Below are 12,433 nucleotides of genomic sequence, written 5' to 3' on the forward strand. Positions count from 1 at the left end.
AACTCTGTTGCTTAAGTCATTGAAGGATAAGCTGCATTGGTGGAGAATGAAGATGACTTGACAGAGGATATGAACTAGATCCAGCAGGGTCTATTTGCAGGAGTTGGCAGTGGATGACACACTAGGTATTATGGCATTTTTCTTTCTTAGGCCTGGTCTACACTAGGACTTCAAATTCAAATTTAGCAGCGTTAATTCGAATTAACTGTGCACCCATCCACACCAGGAAGCCATTTAATTCGACATAGAGGGCTCTTTAGTTCGAATTCTGTACTCCTCCCCGACGAGGGGAGTAGCGCTAAATTCGACATGGCTATGTCGAATTAGGCTAGGTGTGGATGCAAATCGAACTTAGTAGCTCCGGGAGCTATCCCACAGTGTACCACTCTGTTGATGCTCTGGACAGCAGTCTGAGCTTCGATGTTCTGACCAGCCACACAGGAAAAGCCCCGGGAAAATTTGAATTCCTTTTCCTGTCTAGACAGTATGAATCTCATTTCGTGGTTGGACATTGGGGCGAGCTCAGCAGCACCAGCAGCAATGCAGAGCTCTCCAACAGAGGAGTTCATGTAATCTCTGAATAGAAAGAGGGCCCCAGCATAGACTGACCGGGAAGTCTTGGATCTGATCGGTGTGTGGGGCGAGGAGTCTGTGCTTTCGGAGCTGCGCTCCAAAAAACGGAATGCAAAGACCTACGAGAAGGTCTCCAAAGCCATGAGAGACAGAGGATACAGGTGGGATGCAACGCAACGCCGCATGAAAATCAAGGACCCCAGACAAGGCTACCAGAAGACCAAAGCGGCAAACGGACACTACGGATCCTGCCACCACTGCCCCACCAGTGACCATGGACTCTGACGACCGGACAGTGTCGACGGACAGTTCCTCGGTGATGTTCACGGACGGGGAAGATGAGGAAGGGTTTGTGGAGGACGAGGCAGGCGACAGCGCTTACAATGCTGGTTTCCCCGACAGCCAGGATCTCTTCATCACCGTCACGGAGATCCCTTACCAACCCTCCCCGGCCGTTAACCCGGACCCTGAATCAGGGGAAGGAGCAGTCGGTAAGTGCTTTAAACATGTAAACTTTTATTCTTAATATAACAGGAATCTGAACTATGTGAAAAGGAGGTCTATATATACGGGGATAGAACAGAAATCCTCCTGGGAGATCTCCACGAAGCTCTCCTGGAGGTAATCGAAAAGCCTCCGCAGGAGGTTCCTGGGGAGAGCTGCCTTATTGGGTGCTCCATGGTAGCACACTTTTCCGCGCCAGGCTTTCATGAGGTACTCAGGGAGCATTGCCTCCCCGAGCACAGCTGCATAGGGCCCTGGTTTGTGCTGGCTTTCACGCAGCATGCGCTCTCTATCTCCTTCAGTGACCGTCCTCAGGGTGATCTCGCTCGGAGACTCCTGCATCTAATTAGGGGAATTACTGTAATGTTACGCCTGGTCCAAAGTATTTTTAAAAAATCTCCGGACAGACGGCATAGCAGAGACTCAGCACGCTGCTGCGTGACAAGCGTAACGGAAAGCCAAAGAATCAAATGGACACTCATGGAGGGAGGGGGGACTGAGGACGCAAGGTATCCCACAGTTCCTGCAGTCTCTGAAAAGCATTTGCATTCTTGGCTGAGCTCCCAATACCTGTACGGTCAAACACATTGTCCACGGCGGTTCAGGGTATAGCTCGTCAATGTACAACCACTCCCCACCCCCAGAAGGAAAAGGAAAAAAACCCGTCTCTTGACTCTTTTAAATGTCACCCTATGTGTACTGAATGCTGCTGGTAGACGCGATGCTGCGGCACTGTACTGTAGCATCCTCCCCGCCCCCATGGGTGGCTGACGGTGCAATATGACTGATATCCGTCGTCATCATCATCAGCCTTGCTGTAGATGGTGTAGTGCAATACAACTGGTACCTGTCCTCGTCATCAGCCCATAAATAGACGGCCTGCTAACCGTCTTCATCATAGCAACAGGGAGCTGAGCTCCATCAGCCCCCGCCCTTCATGTGTAAAGAAAAGATTCTGTACTGCCTGGACTGTCATAGCAGCAGGATGCTGTTTTCCTCTCCCACACACTGCTTAATGTCCTGTCTGGACAATCATAGCAGCTGGAGGCTGCCTTCCCCTTATTTCATTTCAGTAACAAGTCACTGTTTCTTATCCCTGCATTCTGTATTACTTCAGCACACAAATCAGGGGACACTGCAACGGTAGCCCGGGAAGGCTGGGGGAGGAGGGAAGCAACAGGTGGGGTTGTTGCAGGAGCACCCCCTGTGAATGCCATGCAGCTCATCATTCCTGAATAATCTGACACGGAGCGGCTGTGCTCTCTGGTTCTCTGAAACACTGGATCTCTACTACACTAGCCCCATATTCTATGTAGGAATTATTCTATTCTTAGATACCATAAAGGAGGGATTGACTCGGGGAGTCATTCCCAGTTTTGTCTTTTGCGCCCCCGGCTGATCTCGGCCAGGGGCACCTATGACGACTGGTAACCATCATCACCTTGCCAATTTACAATGGCATGGTAGATGGTACAGTATGGTTGATAACCATCTCTGCTGTCATGCAAAAGCAAATGAATGCTGCTGTGCAGCGCTGCTGAATCACCTCTGTCCGCGGCATCTAGTACACATACGGTGACAGTGACAAAAGGAAAAACAGGCTCCATGGTTGCCATGCTATGGCGTATGCCAGGGCAATCCAGGGAAAACGGGCTCGAAATGATTGTCTGGCGTTGCTTTCCCGGAGGAAGGAATGACTGACTACACTTACCCAGAACCACCCACGACAATGAAATTTGCACCATCAGGCACTGGGATCTCAACCCAGAAGTGCAAGGGTCGGGGGACACTGTGATGGGGTAGAACAGGGGCAGAGTTTATGCTTTCAGGATTGCCTGCTGCAGGAGTGCGGACGAGATAGGTGCTGTGCATGGTGTTGTTCACAGACACAGACTAGACTGTGTTCATTGTTCGCAAAAATGTATCTTTGCAAGGAATTCACTCCCTTTCTCCCATCACACAGCTTCGACTGTCTCCAGATCTGCCACAGCATCCCCCTCACAGAGGCTGGCAAAGATTAGGCGGCGAAAGAAAAAGACATGGGACGAGATGATCGCTGAAGTTATGGGGTGCTCCCAAGCCGAGGCGGACCAGCAGAGCCAGTGGAGGGAGACCCTCTCTCTGTACCAGCACTCACACAACAAACGGGAGGAGAGGTGGCGTGAGAAAGACAAGCAGGCGACTCAAACACTGCTTGGACTAATGAGGGAGCAAACGGACACGCTCAGGTGCCTTGTGGATGTTCTGCAGGACCGCAGACAGGAGGACAGAGCCCCCCTGCAGTGTATCTGCAACTGCCCTCCCCCGCCACAAAGTCCCATACCTCCCGTCACCCAAAGTAACCAGAAGGAGTGGCGCCAGGGGCCGTGAAAACTGTCACTGCACCCCAGCAGAATGCTCAAGTACCCAAAAGGTCTCATACCCTAATTTTTGAGAATTCCTTCACTTCCTGACTCACCCAGGCCCCAATCCCAGTTTCATCCCCTGACTGTCTGGTTAATTATTAAAAATACTTTGCTGTTAATTACTGTTTCCATCTTGCTTTTTTACACAACGCTGTGTTTGAAGGGGTGGGTGGGTTGGTGGGGAAGGGGGTAGGGTATTGCATAGGACAGTCACCTTTAGCAGGGTACAGAGACGGGGGCAGGATCAGCAGCAGGTCACACACACAGTGCAGTCAGTAGGCACCCTGGTCGGTATGGGAGGTGGTTTGCAGGTTCTGTGTGGGTGGGGGGGTTACGTGACTTTGTAGCGGGGGAGAGGGGTTACAGATCTCATGCAACGGTCCCCGTCCTGGACCACAGAGCCACGCAGCAGGGGAATCTGTATCCGTCCTCCCCCGCCGCAAGGCCACATAGCCCCTGCACACAGAGTCCCAAAAAGGAGGGATGGCAGGCTCCGTTGAAACAACCAGTCCGGCACTGCAGACCGCTCTGGGAGCAGGAGCCTGTCATTCCTCGAGTTTAGAGGTGGTCTTTACATCACCGCACACCCTACCCAGCACAGTCTGCGTCCCAGTTTCAACCCTTTAACGCAAAGTCATCAATAAAGAAACCTTTGTAAAGTCACAGTGGAACATGTGTTTTATTTTTAAACGTGTGTTGGAAGTGGGGGAAGCGGGGTGGACGGGGTATGTAACTGCAGATGCTAGTCAACAGTAACTTGGTAAAGAAACAGGGGCAGGTTCAGCTTCTCTGTAAAGAAACTGAACAGTCACAGGTCACGCTGCTCGCTGCTCGCTGGTACTTGAAGAGTTCCTTGTCGCTGTGCAAGGCGCCTGCACAGAGCTTCACGAGCCAGGGCATTAGCGGGTAGGCTGGGTCCCCGAGGATCACTATAGGCATCTGCACATCCCCAAGATTTATTTTGTGGTCTGGGAAGAAACTACCTTCCTGCAGGCGTCTAAACAGACCAGAGTTCCTGAGAACACGCGCGTCATGAACCTTGTCCGGCCACCTGATGTTGATGTTGGTAAAACGTCCCCCATGGTCCACCAGTGCTCGCAGCACCATTGAAAAGTAGCCCGATTTCTCAGCAGCTGACTGTGGAAGAGGTGGACGATAAGGTGCGAGGAGTTGACAACGGCCATAACTGCAGCGGGCTCCGTGCTCGCAGTGCTGTGGCGCCCGCGCTGTCACTGAGTAGAAAAGTGCACGAACAGATTGCCCACAGGCGCTTTCGGGGAGGGAGGGAGGGAGGGCGTGATTGACGGTTCAATGATGACAGTTACCCAAAACCACCCTCGACACATTTTTCCCCCAGCATGCATTGGGGGAAATCCCAGAATTCCAATGGACAGTGGGGAGTGTGGGAACTGTGGGATAGCTTCCCACAGTGCACCGCTTTCAAAGTCAACGCTTGCCCCGTTACTGTGGACTCACACAGTCGAATTAGTGTATTTAGTGTGGATACACAAATTCGACTTCATAAGGTCGATTCCACAAATTCGACTTAAGTTGATTTGAAATAGTCTTGTAGTGTAGACATACCCTCAGTGTGAAGTTGCTGTGGCTTACATGGCATCATTGTGTCAGAGAACTGGCTGGCAGGCTTAGGAAGGTATGTGGTATCACAGGTTGTCCTCCTTTTGTTCCTGGATAGTCAGGAGACTATGTCAGGGTCTGTTCACTATTTATATGACTTTTAGAAATTATAAGCTGCTCAGATACCATGTGATCCATCTGGTATACATGCCTGGATGGTTGGACAGATGCATAGATAGAAGTGAGCACTCAATGTGTCCTGAAGAATCAGGGGAAGATGGAAGTGGCCACTTACTTCAGAAACCCATTTTGGAGGGAGGCAGACCACCATCTCCCCCCCAGACCTCCCCAGATATGACAGTGGTGTCCCATGGCCGGTAGTGAGGGGGTGGCTGATGAAGACATGATAAGGTCTTATAGGACCTTATAGGATAAGGTTGTGCAAATATCATCTGTCCATGTTCAGGGCTTCAAGAGGTTGACATGATACATCTAGGACTCCTGTTGCTTGCCCACCAATCAAACCTTATAGGACCTCTCACTGACTCATCTGAGGATCTAAAAAGGCCTTTGCCATTTTACCAACAGTTTTCTCTCTGGAGAGCCAAGGACAACACTATCCCCCATCTGGTAGACCTGAAAGCAGGTATTTCTATTATACTGTCGTTCCTAGGAGTGCTGTGCCATTCACAAGTTCTCCCTGACAAAGGCCCCTAACAAATCCTCTCTCTCTCTCAACTTGAGGACATACTGGATCACATTTTGGCTAGTAGTGCCTTGTTCCTGCCAGGACTCCTATAAAATATCCAGTATCCCCAGGGTTGTCTGCTGTACAGCAATTCAAAGGGCAAAAAGCTGGTGAAGGATTGTGGGAACTCCTGGATTTTGAACAAATAGGATAGAATTCTGTCCCAATTCCAGGATTCCCTTGTTACAGCATTTTGCAATAACTTCTTTAATGTCTGATTAAACTGCTCTCCCAGGACATCAGTTTGCGGGTGATAGAGCTTCAAACCGAATGCATTTTCAAGAGAACCCAAATCTCTTGTATTAAGTGGGATGTGAAGGCTGTGGCCTGATCTGTCAGGATAACTCTTGGAATCCCCCTCTAGTGAATACTTTCATTAATTCAGTAGCTATTGTCTGCAGTGTTGCTAAGTGCAGCGCTAGGGTTTTGGAGTACCAGGTGGCATAATAAACAACCACCAAAATAAACCAACACTCACTTGTACTTGGTTCCAAGGCAACAAAATATCTACCCTAATTCCATTATAAGGGATGCTCACCAATGGAAGAGGACTAAGGAGGTTCTGTGGACTGGCTGGTGGACCACCAGTTGGCATTCTGGACAGGACGCATGATTATCTTTGATGTCATGATAAGCCCCAGGACAAAAGAACTGGACCAGTGTCCTCTCTTGGATTTTCTCCACTCCCAAGTGACCAGCACATCATAAACCAGTATTAACACCTGGTTCTGATACAACTTGGGGACCAGGAATTGGATTTGGTGGGTGCTGGTGTGTTTTTCCCAGACCACCCTCACCAAGAGATTCACTTTTAGTTCAAAGTGGGTACTGGGCATGCTGGGAGGTCAACCAGCATCGCATTGGTTCTAGCCAACTGGCCATATAGTGGGCTGAAAACTGGGTCCTCCCTCAGATTATGGATGAAGTTGGGTCCCTCATTTAAGACCGGTGGGTTGTCCATAGGAGGAGGCTGTTCACGTGGATGTACCTCAGAAAGCTCCAAACTACATTGCACCCCAGTGCCTTTCCCCGCTATCTTTTCATGGACCCTTTGTGCCTCAAGTGTCTCCCTTCAGGCCAGCCATGGTTCCCAGCTTTTTGTTTGGGACCAAAGCACTCTGAGTCAGAAAAGGGGAAAAATTCTTTCAGATTAATCTCTCCTTGAGTTCACAGGTTGAGTCCCTGCTCTTAAAAGACTGGTTACATGTTCCCATTTCTGGCCCAATGCTACTGGATATGCTAAGTGTTGGGCCCCTGCCACTAAAATTTTGATCTCTTAATCTCCCACCATTAATTCAACTTTAACAGGGATGAACATCCCCATGAATGCATCCTATATATCCATTTGGCACCCTTTAGAGATTCAGAGGCTATTAATTACTATTGTATGAATGTCTGCCCTGAACCTGAGTCAACCAGGCACAGCACCTCATTTCCACCTACCTTAACCCCAGAATATATAAGCCTTCAGCCCAAGGAGTTCTTCGTGCATTTCAGAGGCACAGATATAGGCACTATCACACTGTTAAAGGGGGCAGTCTTTGTACCTAGGGCCTTCCAGCCCAAAGGTAAAACAAATTAGAGACTTCCCTTTTTTTCCAGTTGTGATGCCTTCCGTGGTTAGTCCCTCAGTCATTACAATTGGCCCATCATTGGGGCTGGGCCTGAGTTTCAGTCCTGGGGTTACCATGGGCACACCCTGTGGCCCAATGCAGCCCTTCCCTAGGGGTTTCTTGGACCCTGGACTCTCTTCCATATTGGATCATGGATGTTAGATTTCCTGGGTTTTGTGGAGGCTCAAGCTCTAGTTCAACCTCCAGAAAGTTCTCTACAAGGCGTACCACCTCCTCTAGGTGAGTCACCTGGTGGCAGCTGATCCACTTCTTTGGGCCCAGTGGAAGAATTAAGCAAAACTGTTCTAATTTCACAATTTCCACAATTTGTACTGGAGAACAAGTCTCTGGTTTCAGCCAGTGAGAATAAAAATCCTGGAATCATCACGCTACAGCCCTCAGCTGGGAATCTAGAACAAATGGTTCATATCAGAATTGAAGATGACAACCCTTCTCACTAAGTTGTAGGTGGTCTAGTACGGCATCTTTGTATGTCCCATAGTTCTTTGCTGCCTTGACTTCCATGGCACGATATGCTGCCTGGGACTCTCCTGTTAGATAAGGTGTGATCTGAGCAGCCTGTTTCCCCTGGGGCAACTGCTTCATACCAGACACCTGCTCAAAAGTCTCTAAGAATGCCTCAGGGTTGTCTTCTGGCCCCATTTTGGTGAGGACTCTACCTTCTCCCATAGGGGATCTGAGTCCCACACCCACCTGTAAGCACTGCTTCTCTGGAGTTAATATGCAAGGCATGAACTGCTGCTGTTCCTCCTGCTGCTTTTGCTGGAACTGTTGTTGTTGTAGCTGGATCTGTTGGAATAACTGCTGATGCTGGAGCTGCTTGTGGGTCAGAATCTGCTGCAGCTGTTGATGTTGTAACTGCTGTTCTTCTCCCATCCATTTCAATTTGGGAGCCATGTTTTTCATGGGCAATGCAGGTGTTGCCCATGTTTTCCAAAACATGTAGTCTGGCAGGTCTGTCTACCAGCTTGGCGGTCAAAAGAGTCATTCATGCCCAACTCTGTTTTAAACTTCAAGATAGGCTCTTCTATTCTTCTTCCACACAAATGCAAACAATATGGAAAAGTATCAAAAGTGACAGTCCTGACCTAGACTGATACTGCAGGGTCCTCCACTCCTGAGTAGCTCAAGGTTTCTGACCCTTCCTTAGCCTTGAGGGACCACAGGGCCTCCCTGACCTGTTGCAGTCTTCTGCTTCTGCTCAGGGAAATATTTTTTTCTCTCACCCACACTTACAGAGCTGGGTCTTCAGTTATATTTTCCAGATGGGAATCAGAGTCAATCATTAGCTACTGCTTAGCAGAATCAGCTGGTTCCCAGCACCTGCCAGATGGGCTTCTCCTTGGGCCAGGCCTATCACTCCATGGCCCTGTAGGTGTTTAAAGGGGCAGACCATCCTGCTATAGGTATTATTTAAGGTTATTTATATATTTTACTTTTATTTTTATTGTGTCTGAATTTAAAGATTGCACTTCACTATCATCCTAAATTTAAATAAGAGGCTCTAGTCTACCTTCCCAAATTACAACCCTACCGACAGCAAAATTATAAAAAACTTCATTTAACTTCTCCCAGGAGACTCTCCACCCAGTTACTCCCACCCCACTCTTCAGCTTCAGATATCTCAGATATTTTCCATCATGATACAAGAAGAGATGAGCCTGAGAGTACACACTGAAGGTTAACAAACTTATGCTATTTCAGTGTAAGTTAGAGAAGGGGGAGCAAATTCATCTCCCTCCTGTCAGGGATGGTCTAGATAATGCTTAGTCCTGCCATGAGTGGAGGGGACTGGACTAGATAACCTCTAGAGGCCCCTCTAGTCTTATGATTCTATGTTTCACAGCTCATGAAATACTGCAAGACCAGCCATGTTGTGTTCATAATGCTCATCGTAAGGCTGGTCAGCAGTTCATGATCTATGCTGTCAGGCAGAGATGGAGAGCACACAATTTACAAGGACTGTTGAAAAACAGTGTGAAGCGAAGTCAGAAGCCCATGGACTAATGGAATGGAAAAGAACTGCATCATGGGATGGTGAGCATGCCCCCCATGATACACCTCCATCCCAGAGTTCCCAATGACAGAGGGTGGTGAGATGCACAGTGGGATAGCTAACCACGATGCAACCCTCTCTGTTGATGTAAGAGCATCGAATGTGGACGTGCTCTGCCAACAAACGGAGCATTGTGTGGACGTGCACAAGCAATGTAATTAAAGCAGCTTATGATCATCAATGTAACTTAAGTTGACTTAACTCTGTAATGTAGACAAGGCCTCAGTTTACAAGATTCTCAAAAAAGAGCTCGAAATGGCTTGCTTAACAGAATTTCAATCTTTGCAGAAAAGCTCACTGCAATCTAGTTAGTAAATGGAGTTACATCAATTTATACTGGTTGATGATCTGGCTCAAGTAATGTTTCTAAAGTCCTAATCATATTATATTATCTTGTGATTAGCTACTTTGTAAAGCAGGTCACCAGTGAGATAACACATGCCATTAGCCAAAAAAAAGTTACATGTTCACAGTGTGATTTGCAGATAAGCAAAAGAATTTTGGTTGGCCTGTGAACCATAGATCAATATGCATGGGCTTGGCATGGAAACTATTCTTAAAGTAATCTATTACCTGTGTGTTGGTGTGGATGGAACAGTAGATTTATAATGGGACACAGCAACAACTTTTCAACTCTCAACCACCAAGGTGAAGAAGAGGATCTAATCAATCCCTTGGAGGGCTGGGGCCTAGTGTTTTGAAGCTAAATGTTGCAGATAATTTTGTTTACATCAAGAAGTCGGGAACATAGGACAATGGTTTTCAAAATGATGGGATTTTCAGATAACTGGCATCAGCAAAAAAGCTCCTGGCTATAAAAATACCAATAAATGCTACTTTTATCCCTTCTTAAATCCTGGTATATAAGTCAATTGGCAATCTTTAGTACCACTTAAAAAGGTGGACTCTAGGAAACATTTTGAAGCTGCAATCCCTTTTTATGTCAAGTCTCCAGGTCAGGGGTTCAGAAGAAAAGAATATATTTTAAAGGCCACTAAACAAAACCCTAGCAGAGATGATAGAAGAATCATCTCAAAAAGAATTAGACCATGAATTCACATTTTTAGACAGTTTGACTCTATACCATGATCAGGGTTATAGGGAGTTCCATAAAACTTCACGAAGAATGTTTTCTATAATGCCAGCTATATAAAATTTGTCTTTTACTTTATCATTTTTATCTCCCTAAGCTGTATGCAAGTGTCAGGGATACAGTAAGTATACTATAACTCCTTAAATATTGTTCTGACCAATGCATGCTATAAAGATTGTCTATTACTTTATCATCTGTTATCTTCTTACACATTTTGTGTTAGAGGCACAATAAGTATGCTACAGTTTTATGCAGAATGTTTTATCATAGTAAATTATATAGTTTTTTAAAAAAAACGAGTGCTATTTTTCCCTGTGATACTCAACAAATGTTGCAAGGGTTTATTCAAGAAAATACTTCTCTTGTCATGACAGTGCCGTCTTCTCATTTTGATCAAATAACAGGACCAGCTATATAAAGCATATCTCTCTGATTGCTTTATATAGCTGGTCCTGTTATACGTATTTTGTTAAACATGGTTCACTGCTGAGGTGCATAGCATTGATTATATCGCACATTGTCCATAACAATGTCTGAATAACATATTTTATTATTATTGGTTGTTTTGAGGCTCTTTTCTTCAATCTTTCAATAAAAACAAGCGCAGAAGGAAGGAAAATCAAATGTACAACTGTACAATGTATAACTGGATAGGCAGTAGTACTGCAGAAAAGGCTCTGAGGGTTACAGAGGGTCATAAATTGAATACAAGTCAGCAATATGACTCTGTTGGGGAAAGGCAAATGTCATTCTGGGATGCATTAACAGAAATGTTGTATGTAAGTCACGAGAGAGTCTTGTTCCACTCTACTCAGCACTGCTGAGGCCTCTGCTGGAGTCAGTTTTGGGCACACACTTTAAGAAAGATGTGGACAAATTAGAGAGCAATACAAATAATAAGTTTAGAAAAAATGACCTATGAGGAAAGGTTGAAAAAATTGGACGTTTAGTCTAGAAAAGAGAAGATGGTGGGGAGGCTAGTAGTCTTCAAATATGTAAAAGATTGTCATATACAGGACAGTGATCAATTGTTCTCCATGTCCACTGGGGTAGAACAAGAAGTAATCACCCCAAGAGTTCGGAAGGAACTCAAATATGAAGTGGCCAAACATCTTACAGTGCTATGTAAACTATCATTTAAATTTGCTTCTGTACCAGTTGATTGGAGGATAGCTAATACGACATACATTTTTTTTAAAAGGCTCCAGAGGCAACCCTGGAAATTACAGGCCGGTAAGCCCAGCTTCAGTACCAAGCAAATTAGTTGACACTACAGTAAAGAACAGAATTATCAGGCACATAGATGAACATGATATGCTGGGGAAAAGTCAACATGGCTTTTGTAAAGGACATCATGCCTCACCAACCTATTAGAATTCTTTGAGGGGGTTAACAAACATGTGTAGAAGGATGATCCAGGGGATATAATGTACTTGAACATTCAGAAAGCCTTTGACAAGATCCCTCACCAAAGGCTTTTAAGCAAAGTAAGCAGTGATGGGACAAAAGGGAAGTTCTGCTCATGAATCAGTAACTGGTTAAAAAACAGAAAACAAAGGGTACGAATAAATGGTTAGTTTTCAGAATGGAGATAGGTAAATAGCGATGTTTCCCAGGATCTATACTGGGACCAGTGCTGTTCAACATGTTCATAAATGATCTAGAAAAAGAGGTAAATAGGGAGATGACAAAATGACAGATGATACCAAATAACTTAAGATAGTTAAATTCAAAGCAGACGGTGAAGAGTTACACGAGGATCTCATAAAACTGGGTGACTTGGCAACAAAATGGCAGATGAAATTCAATGTTGATAATTGCAAAGTAATGCACATTGGAAAA

The sequence above is a fragment of the Mauremys reevesii genome, linkage group 1 (genome assembly GCF_016161935.1).
Source record: "Mauremys reevesii isolate NIE-2019 linkage group 1, ASM1616193v1, whole genome shotgun sequence".
Lineage (NCBI taxonomy): Eukaryota > Metazoa > Chordata > Testudines > Geoemydidae > Mauremys > Mauremys reevesii.